Source organism: Sphaerodactylus townsendi, linkage group LG04 (assembly GCF_021028975.2).
Source record: "Sphaerodactylus townsendi isolate TG3544 linkage group LG04, MPM_Stown_v2.3, whole genome shotgun sequence".
Classification (NCBI taxonomy): domain Eukaryota; kingdom Metazoa; phylum Chordata; class Lepidosauria; order Squamata; family Sphaerodactylidae; genus Sphaerodactylus; species Sphaerodactylus townsendi.
In genome coordinates, this window is record NC_059428.1 from 135,678,280 (window position 1) to 135,689,199 (window position 10,920).

Consider the following 10,920-nt stretch of genomic DNA (forward strand, 5'->3'; position numbering starts at 1 on the left):
TAAAAAGCTTCATTAGCTTTTACAAGCTAGGAAATGGCGGCTGCCCAGAGCAGCCCAAGAAGCGGTCATGTTTGACGGGGTGGAAGACAAGCGACCTCGATCCCGAAGTCTTCCTGAGGCCTTCACAGCCCTGGAATAAAACATCTCATGAGTGGGTTCTTCTATACCTTAAAACAGGGAGGTTACCAAACTTCCACTACACAATACAAACAAATTTCACATCAGTTCGCACACTTTTAAAATTGTTCTATGTGTTTTATATATTTATACAAACTCTAAACGTAAAATTCTGTATTGTTTCTGAACATAGTGTAAATGATTATCACAGTAAAATACAAATTTTTATATGTACACTGAAAAAAAATGATGCAGCATTTGTAGTTCGGGGGGGGGGGGGTTACATGCTGCCTTCCCCTGGTATTTGTGACTTTCATCACTTAAGAATTTACTGGGGAATAAACTTTCGTGAACCACAGCCTGTTTGGGCGGATAAAGTATTGCATTCACTTGGCAAAAGCACATCACTGTTACAAGTAAGTGTTAAATGGCTAACCCTCTGTGGAGGTTTTTTTTTTGGTGACGTTTGTGAAACATCTGAGTGAGCAATAATAAACGTCAGTCGATTGCTACCACCTGTTTGGTACCCCCACATTTGCATTTCCAGGCTCATTCCAAGGAATGCTGCTTTCTGATGTCTTTTGGTCCTTGAGAAATTTGTGGTGGAAAGTATCACCAAGGTGCAGCTGAGTGACGGCAACCCTGCAGGGTTTTCAAGGCAAAAGAGGTTCCGAGGTGGTTTGCCATCGCCTGCCTCCATGTGGTTCTGAGAGGGTTCTGAGAGAACTGCGACTGGCCAAGGTCACCCAGCAGGCTTCTTGTAGGGAAGTGGGGAATTGGATCCCACTGGGAGATTTCGATAAATCGCTGTAATCTACTGGGTCAGCATCATCTACTTCTCATTTGGGCTCATTCAATACTAGCCTTTTTAAGTGAGTTCCTATATGTCATTCTACTGAGTGGGAGAAATTAACTGTCTAGTGGGACCTTTGAAATATAAGATCATTGAAAGCTTTGGTCATCAGATATTCACCTCAGCCACTGAGCTACAGTCCATTAATTACCGGTACTGAACAATATCAGGCCTTAAAATATATTGCTCTTTATTACTTATTTGGTGTTGGTGGACAGCGCCCTCAAGGCCCAGCTGACTTTTGGCCACCTTGAGAGGTTTTCAAGGCAAGGGGGCAAACAGAGGTAGTTTGCCTGCTTCTGCAGAGCAATCCTGGACGACCTTTAAAACAACAACAACAACAACAACAACAACAACAACAACAACAACAACAACAACAACAACAACAACAACAACTTGATCGAGGACAAGAAAGTGACCATCATCGACACAGCAGTCCCCAGTGACAGCAGGGTCATTGAAAAAGAACACGAGAAGGTCACTAGATACCGCGATTTGAAAATCGAGCTTCAGCATCTATGGCACAAAGCAGCTGAGGCCATCCCAGTGGTAATCAGCACACTGGGCGCCATCCCAAAAACACTAGGGCAGCACTTGAAACATCTTCGAATTGACAAAATTAACATCTGTCAAATTCAGAAGGCAGCCCTGCTGGGATCCGCACGAATACTACGCCGATACATTACAACTTCCTAGGCTTCTGGGTGAGGCTCGATTGTAATGAAGGCCAACAACCAGCTAAAGATCTGGCAGCAGTGAAATCTACAATAATTTATTTGTTTTCATTCTAGCCAGGACAGATCCTGTTCAGCTTCTGAGATGGGACAAGATCGGGCTAGCCTGGCCAGGGAGTTATTTATTTAGCTGGGATCATAGAGGCATTTCTTTTCACAATTTTTTCCAGATATGTAAGTACAAATTTAACAAGGGTTTTTATGCAGATTCTTGTTAGCTATAGCTAAATGATCAGCAACTATGATGGTCATTAATTTTATAAAGGTTTAACAACAATTGCACACATGCATATATCTAGGTTAGCTACAGCAGTATAAATATTGGAGTATAATATAGTAAAAGTGGAAGAACATAGTAGTCAGAAGAACAGTTTGATAGTGCTCCACAATCATTTGTGACATTCAATTAATGCTGTCTCTGGCCCATTCCGCACACGCAAAATAATGCATTTTGAAACCACTTTCACAACTGTTTGCAAGTGGATTTTGCTATTCCACACAGCTTCAAAGAGTACTGATAGCAGTTTGAAAGTGCATTATTCTGCATGTGCGGAATGAGCCTCTGCTTTTTGTATTACATCCAGAGTTAATTCGCAGATGGTGCAAATCACCTCTACTACCATAATAAAGTTTATGAAAGATTTTGTACTTGAAAAGGTCAGGTTTCTAGATTTCAGAACCCAGGCAAGTAATTACCTACTCATTTACTAGTAAATGTTCCAGTTGTCAGGACCATGCCTGTCAGTATCTTGATGTCTTGCTGTGTGTGATTTGCAATTGTTTTCCTGTTTCCCTTTTCCCTTCCTGGCACTCTCCTGCTAGCAATCTCCTGGCGCCAGCCCATCTTCAAAGAGGTGTGAAAGGTTCCCAGGTCCTTTGTAGCTTTGTAGTAGAAACTGTAGTGGACATTTGGTGTGGGGCGAAACGGGGGGGGGGGGGGGATAAAAAGATATAAGTCCTGGATCTGAGCTCTCTAGCTCAGATCCTGCTTTACATTGTTACTCTTTGCATCATCTGGAATAAACTGCTTTTGGACTTTCCTACGGTCTCTGTTATTTCCACGTTCGAGAATCTGACACCAGTCACATCTGCCCACAATAAAATGTAAACTGAGAATGTGTTAACTATGCTGTGATATACATTTTTGCCCACCAGATGGCAGTCAATCCTATGTAGAGTTCCTGCAGCCCAAATCTCTGGATTTCAATTGATTTTTAAAGTATCTGCAGAGAACTGAGCTGCTGGTCGCCAACTATTGTTGTACACTTGTCTACTTAAGCACTTAATTTATACCATGACCTTAGTCGTCTGAAAAAAATTAAATCTAATTCCCCCACTGCTTTCTTGAACACTTTAACCAGGTTACTACTGCCTCATGAGGTGACATCACATCACATCACCATTATGACATTGACTAGGCAGCCCACGCATGACTTTAAAAATTGTCTTCGATAAATTACCAGTAATAGCCTATTTTAATTACTATTGCTTTTAACTAGATACTGTATTCTGTGTTTTTTTAGCTTTCTTGAGCATTCTCTGAAAGGCACGGCAGTTTACAATTCTTCAAAAATCAATAGATTGATTACAATTATTACAAGCCTCAGATACTCCAAGGCAACCCAAAACAGGTTTTTTTAACAAGGTAAGTAAAAACTGCCCTGACCTGGATGGGTCGGGCTAGTGCCAACCTCACCACACCTTGGAAGCTAAGCAGTTTGCTCCCTGGTCAGTATTTAGATGGGAGACCACCAAGGAAGTCCAGGGTTGCTATGCAGAGTCAAACAGCGGCAAATCACCTGTTAGTCTCTTGCTTTGAACACCCCATAAGGGGTCACCATAAGAAGAAGAAGAAGAGTTTGGATTTATATCCCCCTTTCTCTCCTGTAGGAGACTCAAAGGGGCTCACAATCTCCTTGCCCTTCCCCCCTCACAACAAACACCCTGTGAGGTAGATGGGGCTGAGAGAGCTCCAAGAAGCTGCGACTTGCCGAAGGTCACCCAGCTGGCGTGTGTGGGAGTGTACAGGCTAATCTGAATTCCCCAGATAAGCCTCCACAGCTCAGGCGGCAGAGCTGGGAATCAAACCCGGTTCCTCCAGATTAGATATACAAGCTCTTAACCTCCTACGCCACTGCTGCTCCTGTGAGCAACAGAACTTTACGCACACAAATAAAAACCTGAATTTCATGGCTGAGCAAAAATGGAATAGGGATACATCCAGTGGTGGGATCCAAAAATTTTAGTAACAGGTTCCCATGGTGGTGGGATTCAAACTGTGGGGTAGCGCCAATGGGGCGGGGCGGGGCGAGGCACAAAGGGGGCGTGGCTGGGCATTCCGTGGGCGGGGCATTCCTGGGCGGGGCTGTGGCAAGGACGCAACCGCTGCGCCGGTCCTTGGGCGGGAAACGAATGCACGCAGACGCAGGCTGTCACACACGTCGGTGCACCTCCCGCTAGACTGCTTCAAGTTCTGCGCGCTACTGCTGAGAGGAGGGGCGTAACTAAGGCAAAAATCATGTGGCAAAATCACCAATTAGTAACCTCCTCTCGGCACACACAAATAATTAGTAACTCTCGGGAACCTGTGAGAACCTGCTAGATCCCACCTCTGGATACATCTAGAGGAAAGGTGGGTCCCTTCTCATATTTACTGAAGAAAAAAATACATTTTCCCTGCTTCTCTCACAGCCTGAAACAGCTCACAACATGTCAAACACATACATAGTCACAATATTATTTTAAAAATTCATTCACACACATCCCCTAGAAAACATTTTTTAAGATTATAGACTGGAGCGATCAGGGAAAAACTTCAGTAGCTCCTCCAAACCTCCAGGTTTCCCCCAAGACCACCACGTTGCTCACAGGCAATGACCAGTCCAGCTATCATAAGGGATAATCTCAGCAGAATCGTGGCCCAGTAGGAGAGAAGCACAACTCAGATGGAACACCAAGCTTGGCCAGTGGTCGCTCTCGCCCCTTGAATCAGCACCATCAACATAGCAGACAGCACAGGCCAACGTCCACAATTTCACCACCATGTCCACTTCCCCATCTGGCACGTGGGATGCTGAGTGTGGCAGAGATAAACAGCCCTGCCATTCAGAGTCCAATGAGAAATTTAGCCCTTTCATGCATGCTGAATTATGCCCTTTCAATGCGCTTCAGCGTTCCTTTGCAAGTGGATTTTGTGATGACACACGGTACAATCCAGTTGCAAAGTGGATTTTATTCAGCACGTGCAAGAGGGCCTGAAGCTCGAGAGAAGCTATCAAAGTTCTTTGTGAATTACAATTGAGCCTTCTGCTGAAAACCCATGGACTGCCACGCTTCTAGCAATCAACCGGAGTATACCGCATAAACCCCTTGTCTGTAGCTAATCCACTGTTTACTTCCATCCCTGCAACAGAAACTCACAGCTGAAGGGGTTACATCAGGCACTACATTCTTAGATTGACAAGGCCAGAACAGTACCCTGAGGCAGCCAACTACACGGCATGACGGGGGCGAAGACAACGCAGGACTGAGCTGGTCCTTCTTGTTAGGTGGACAGGTAGCTGGCTTCTTCTCACAAGCGTCTGATACAGATCTTCTAAGCACCAGGCAATGACGTGGGCTGGCTGCTGTGATTGGGGTGGGGGGGGACACCCTTCCATACCTGTCTGGGCCTAGTTGTTGTTTTTCCTTTGTCCAAAGGGGTCTTTGCTGGCTATGACGGGACTCCTGAGGAACTCAAACCCTGAAAGAATCCCCGTGGCTAGCAGGGAGGGAGGGGTGCCACCTGGGTTACAAAGGGCTGGCATGGGGGAAGGTGCTCTAGGCTGTTCCTGGCAGTCCACTTGTCTATTCTGGGGGGGGGGGGGACACCTGTGACATCCTTAAAGCAACGCCATGCACTGGCTGATGCCCCAAGGAATGCATGAGCAAAGCTGGGTTGTCATGACCAGCGCACTGAGATGCTGTGGAAATGGAATCTGGTGCTACAGCATTTGCCCTGTGGTGCGCTTTGCCACTGGGACTCAATGCCCGCAGCATAGAACTGTACTGGAACAACACTGCCAGTGGCCTAACTGCCACCCTGTGTAACAGGACTGGATGCAAGAAGGAAACAGGGGAAGAGAAGCGCTTCACTGGTGTCCTGAAGTCCTCCCAGCCTTGAGACCTAACTACAAATCACTGCTCCTCCCCAAGTTCACCTTGAGTCCATGTGATCAAATGCATGTCGGGAGCCTCGTGCCGGGTCCCAAGTACATTCAGGGTTACCTGCCTCTCGAGACAACAGGATGCCGGCTCCAGCTCTGGGGCTGCCATGCCCTCCGGTGTCCTTTTGAGGTGGGCCACTAGAGATGCCTCAGTCGTCGTGGGAGGAGGAGGAATTCCACTCCTCCCTGCCGATTCTCTCCCTTGCCTCCACGTTTGCCCAGCAAGCAAGAGAGGGGCACTTCCCTCTCGGCTGTCCCGGGTCCTGCCTGTTGTTGTTGTTGTTTATTCGACTTAATAAACCGCTTCCCCCCAAAGGGCTCACTGGTAAAGGACCTCCCGGGGGCAGAGCAGCTCTGGGCTCCTCCAATGCCTTGTGATGTGGGCATGGCTCTGTGGGAGGTAACCCCAAGCAGAGGCTGGGTTCTCAGGACAGCCCCTCCCTGCATGCCACACCCTTTCCCGCTATCCCCAAAGCTCTTCCGCTCAGCTTCTGTGGGCTCAAGTAGGGTGGGGATAACTAATACAGCCTCAGGAGCAGGTCTGCCAGGCGCGCCTCGTCCACAGAGCCCAACTGACATATGGCAGACATGACCAGCTCTGGGAACATCCCAGGTCCGCTTCCCTTGGCGACAGCTCACCTGGCTCTGTCTCCTCTACTTTTCAGTGGGGCCCAGAAGATGCTGGGACTGCCTGAACACCACCCACCTGGGAGTCTCTTTCATTTGTTCAGGGGCCAGGCTCTTGACCCCAGACCACATTTTTACTCAAGACAATGACCTGCAGTAGACAATGATAGTGCCTATGAATGTGGCAGGAAGTTTCTTCCCAAATAACACACCTTCTCTAGCTTACTACAGATTTTTTCTGTCCCTCAGGTGGCAAAAATTAAAAGATATATGTGCTACAGTAAAATAGAGAGCAGTCGTTTGCTGCTCTTTTTCAAGTACTGGGTACATATACAATTTTACTTTAGAGAAAACGAAGACCTTTATGTGTATTTTCAAAGGATTTCACAGCCAGAATCAATTGACTGTTGTGGGTTTTCCTGGCTGTGTGACCTGGTTGCTTTAGCTGCTAATGTTTCGCCTTCATCTACGGGTGGTACCTTCACAGGATAACTGTATACGCTACATTATAAATGATCTATTTTCTGTTGTTCAATAAGTTTAGAAGATTAAGATTTGCAAACATTTGTTTCCCCCTAAATATTTCTAGGAACTATTTCCCTGTCGGTTTCGAGATGCAGTTTGCAGCCACTGAAAGAGATTCGACTAAAAAGCTTTGCCTTAATTGTAAAATCTTCCAGCAGCTGGACTATAATCTCCTCTTCCTTTCCAATTTTTTTTTTTTTTGCAGAAATCTGTTGGGGAGAGGACTGGGCTGCTCCATGCAAACTGGATCTTCCTTTGCTGTTTGCCCAGATTATTCTGTCTCACTGATCTTGCAAAATCAACAGCAGAAGGAGCCTTCGCTTTCTCTGCCGAACCTATCCAGGTGGCCACGTTTCTTCACTGGGGCTTCCCTGTCAAAGGAGTTGTTGCAACCACCTCAGGGCCTGCCTTTGCTCCTGGCACACCCTGCAGTTAAAAAGAGTCCTCTGTGCCGTGGATTTAAACAGAGACTCACTAAGTGAGGTGGTTACAGGATTCCTAAGGAGTATGGCACCCTGACTTGGACAACCCCAGGCTAGCCTGAGCTCGTCAGATCTCGAAAGCTAAACCGGGCCGGCCCTGGTCAGTATTTGGATGGCCGACCTCCAATGACTATCAGGGTTGTAACACAGAGGCAACCCTTAACCACAGTAGCAAACAACCTCTGAATGCCTCTCGCCTTGAAAACCCTTGGGGGTCACAAGAAGTCAACTGTGCCTTGAAGGCCCCCCCAAAAGGCGGGTATGTGGCACAGCAACTTGCACAACTGACAGCACTATGGTGTTTGTTCTCCCAGGCTGCACTTGCGAATGCGCAGTGGAACGTCAGGCCGGAATCCCCATGTACAGACCAACCCCAACCATTCCACTCCTGGTTAGCAGGCAGCATTCACGGCATACTGATGATCCATGACTGCTGGATCTTGGTAGGGTCATTGTGGATTTGAACCAGGTTGGTGGTGTGCTCTGAATAAGGAACCGATCGAGCCTTTCCTGGAACGTCTCCACTAAAAGAGTGCAGGATACCAGGTAAACTGTGGTCCTGCTACGCTGGCTTTATGAGCTGCCTGCATAGCAGAATGATAGGACTGTTCAATCATTTATGTTTCCTTACGAAACTTTTCTACTTGTAATTGATTATCACTCAGTATCCAAACCAGAAAAAATATACCTACAGATAGTCATAGCTACCACTAAAATTATCAGTAGTTTTACTGCCTGTTAAATCAATCCTTAATTTAACTTACAGATAATACAACAGTGGTTAAGTGGTTAAGGTGTTGGACAAGGATCTGGGAAATCCCCGTTCAAGTCCCCACTTGAGTCATGGAAGTGTGCTGGGTGACCTTGGGTGAGTCAGTCCTGAGCCTAGCAGATGGGAAGCCTCCAAGGGATACCAGGGGTGTGACATCGAGGCAGGCAAAAGGCAAACCACCTCCGAAAGTCTCTTGCCTTGAAAACCCCACCGGGGTCACTATAAGTCAACTGTGACTAACAAAAAATGGAAAAGAAACTTAAGCATTTGAGTTCCTCTTCTGAACCTACAATTAAATTTTCTAGCTGGTGAAAGTCCTTTAATCCCAACTCTCCTGGGCAGTGAAATCTCAGATACACACAGAACCTGATAATATGTGAAGACACACGCTTTAACTTGCCCGAGACTCAAAAAAGCAACCTGATTTCCTTCTGTTTCCCTGAAAAACTTCAAGCAACCTCTGGCATATACGCATGTTGAGGCAGCCGCCTCTTTTCTTCTAACAAGCAAGTCAGAGGTTCTGCAAACTCCACGAGTCACTCCACAGACGTTTCATTAAGCTCTTCTCCCTCCCAATTAATTACAGGGCTGGCAAAACTGCCTCCAAAATTGACAGATGGAGGAGGTGGGTCCGTTTCAAAATGAAACAGGAAGAGCTTGGCAAAAAGGTAAACAAAGATACAAAGTGCCTGATTTATGCTCCTTTTAGCAGGACAGTCCAGTTTTTAAAAACAACTCGAGTTCTCCGGAGTCACACCAACGAAAGGGTGTCAGTCAGGAAGTGCCCCATCCAAATCCCATCCCCACTTCAGACTCCTACCCAGAGACTGATCTCACAACACAACTGGCATGTCAATACTGGGAAGACCGGGTCTGGAACCCCATCGCCACTGGAGGACCTCGGGCCCACCCACTCCCTCTTGGACTGACATTCCTCGCAGGATCAAACCAAGACAGAAGCACTCCTAGCCACCCTGAGCTCTTGGAAGGAGGGGAGTAATAAAAAAAAATCAGACAAAGCAAACTATGCTGGCTGTTGCAAACACTGCTGAAAGGGGGTACAGGAAGATGCACAAACGCTCGGACCACACTGTGCAAGCTATATGCAGGACTATGGCTATCATGGGATGACAAACATACAGCCCAGGGGCTGAATCCAGTCCTTTGAAAGGGCTTAGCCAGCCCAAGAGGCTCACCAGGCCAGATCAGGAGCGGGGGGGGGGGGGGGGCCTCAGCTGCCTATCCAGCCTAGTAAATCTTCAGGTAAGCCAGCACCCACCCCCCTAGTGCCAACCTGGCCTGGGGTGCCTGCTAGGGCTCACACACACATCAGGCCAAACCAAGTCCCATTTCTGGTACAACCAGCCCAGGTACCAAATGAGTTGGCTGCCCCTGGGCTATCCTCTCCAACAGGTGAGGTATCCGCCCTGCCAGGAAGTTGCGAAACCGTTCACTGGAATGCGGGGCAGGCGGCAGGGCAGGGCAGGGCAAGAAAGGGCAGAGTCAGTGGAGGCAGGGAAGGTAAACAGAGGCAACCTGACTCATCCACGGATCCCACAAGCCTCTCCGTCTCTTCCCCATCCCCAGCGTGTGCATGATTGCTCCAGCCCTACCACATTCCCAGTGGCACACCGATAGCGCATCGATGCACCCGGCTGGCAGGGTGGCCAGGGTCCTCTTGGCGCATCTGGCAAAGGGGGCTCGGGCTTCCTTGGTATCTTTCTGCGGTTAGATTAAGAAATAAAGTAAAAGGATGCGCAGCCCTCATGGAGGAGCAGCAGAGGGGTGAAGACGCCAGTCGGAGGGCTTACTCACGAGTCACAAGTGCACTGCAGCAGACTGACACAACTGGGAAGGAGTTTGGCTTTTGGAAAGTCACTGGGGTACAGGAGTCCCCCCCCCCCACACACACACACACATACACAAGCCCAAAAACACGTGCAGTGTTTTCTCTCACCATATGAGAGAAACTGGGGAGGGTTGCCAACACTCAGGTGGGGGGGTGGAGCGCTCTAGACAACCAAGCCCCCTCTCCTTGGATGGAGGGTGAGCCCTGTCAGCCACGAGGGAAGGCCAGGAGAAGGGCTGGGGTAATTAAAAGTGCCCCCTCCCCTCCTCCTCCCAACCCCTCCCTCCCCAGGAGCCCCATCCCCAAACCCCCAGGAATTGCCCGACCTGGAGTTGGCAACATGCCTAAGTTAGAGACAAAGCCGAGGGAGAAGACCTGGGGGAATGCGGGGGGCGACAGGCGGGAGGTGATTGGGGGGTCAGGAGTTCGTTGAGGGGGGCTCGTCCCCGTCCCTCCTCTCCCAGTTACCAGCCCCTGCACGGAGAAAGCCAGCGTGTCACGGAGGGGCAGGCTCCGCCCTTCGCCCCCACCCCCGGCAGCAGAAACTTTCTCGAGTTCTCGTGGCGGGGACTGAGGCGGGGGAGGGGTGGAGAAGCAGCCCCCCCCGAGGGAGGGAGGGAGGGAGGGAGGGAGGGGGAGGGACAACCCCCCCCCCCCGCCGGGACCCACCGTCTTTCCAGCGTCGCCTCTTCTCGCCTCGCGCCGAAGCCTCCCCCATTCCCCGCCCCCACCACGACAGCTTCTGGGCGGGGCCTT

General features: G+C 48.8%; 1 protein-coding gene across 3 annotated transcripts in view; it reads right to left on the reverse strand.

The window, feature by feature from the left end:
- The window catches only part of ELF1 (E74 like ETS transcription factor 1), a 93,070-nt gene extending 82,164 nt beyond the window's left edge, over window positions 1-10,906 (reverse strand). Inside the window, exon 1 of one of the 3 annotated variants that reach the window (XM_048493301.1) lies at window positions 10,834-10,906. The gene's annotated coding sequence lies outside the window, so the exon portion shown is untranslated. Of the gene's footprint in view, window positions 1-2,404; window positions 2,535-9,966; window positions 9,987-10,833 lie in introns of those variants that run through there. The other 2 variants (XM_048493306.1, XM_048493305.1) reach the window with 2 other exon arrangements.
- Window positions 10,907-10,920: the final 14 nt, after the last annotated feature.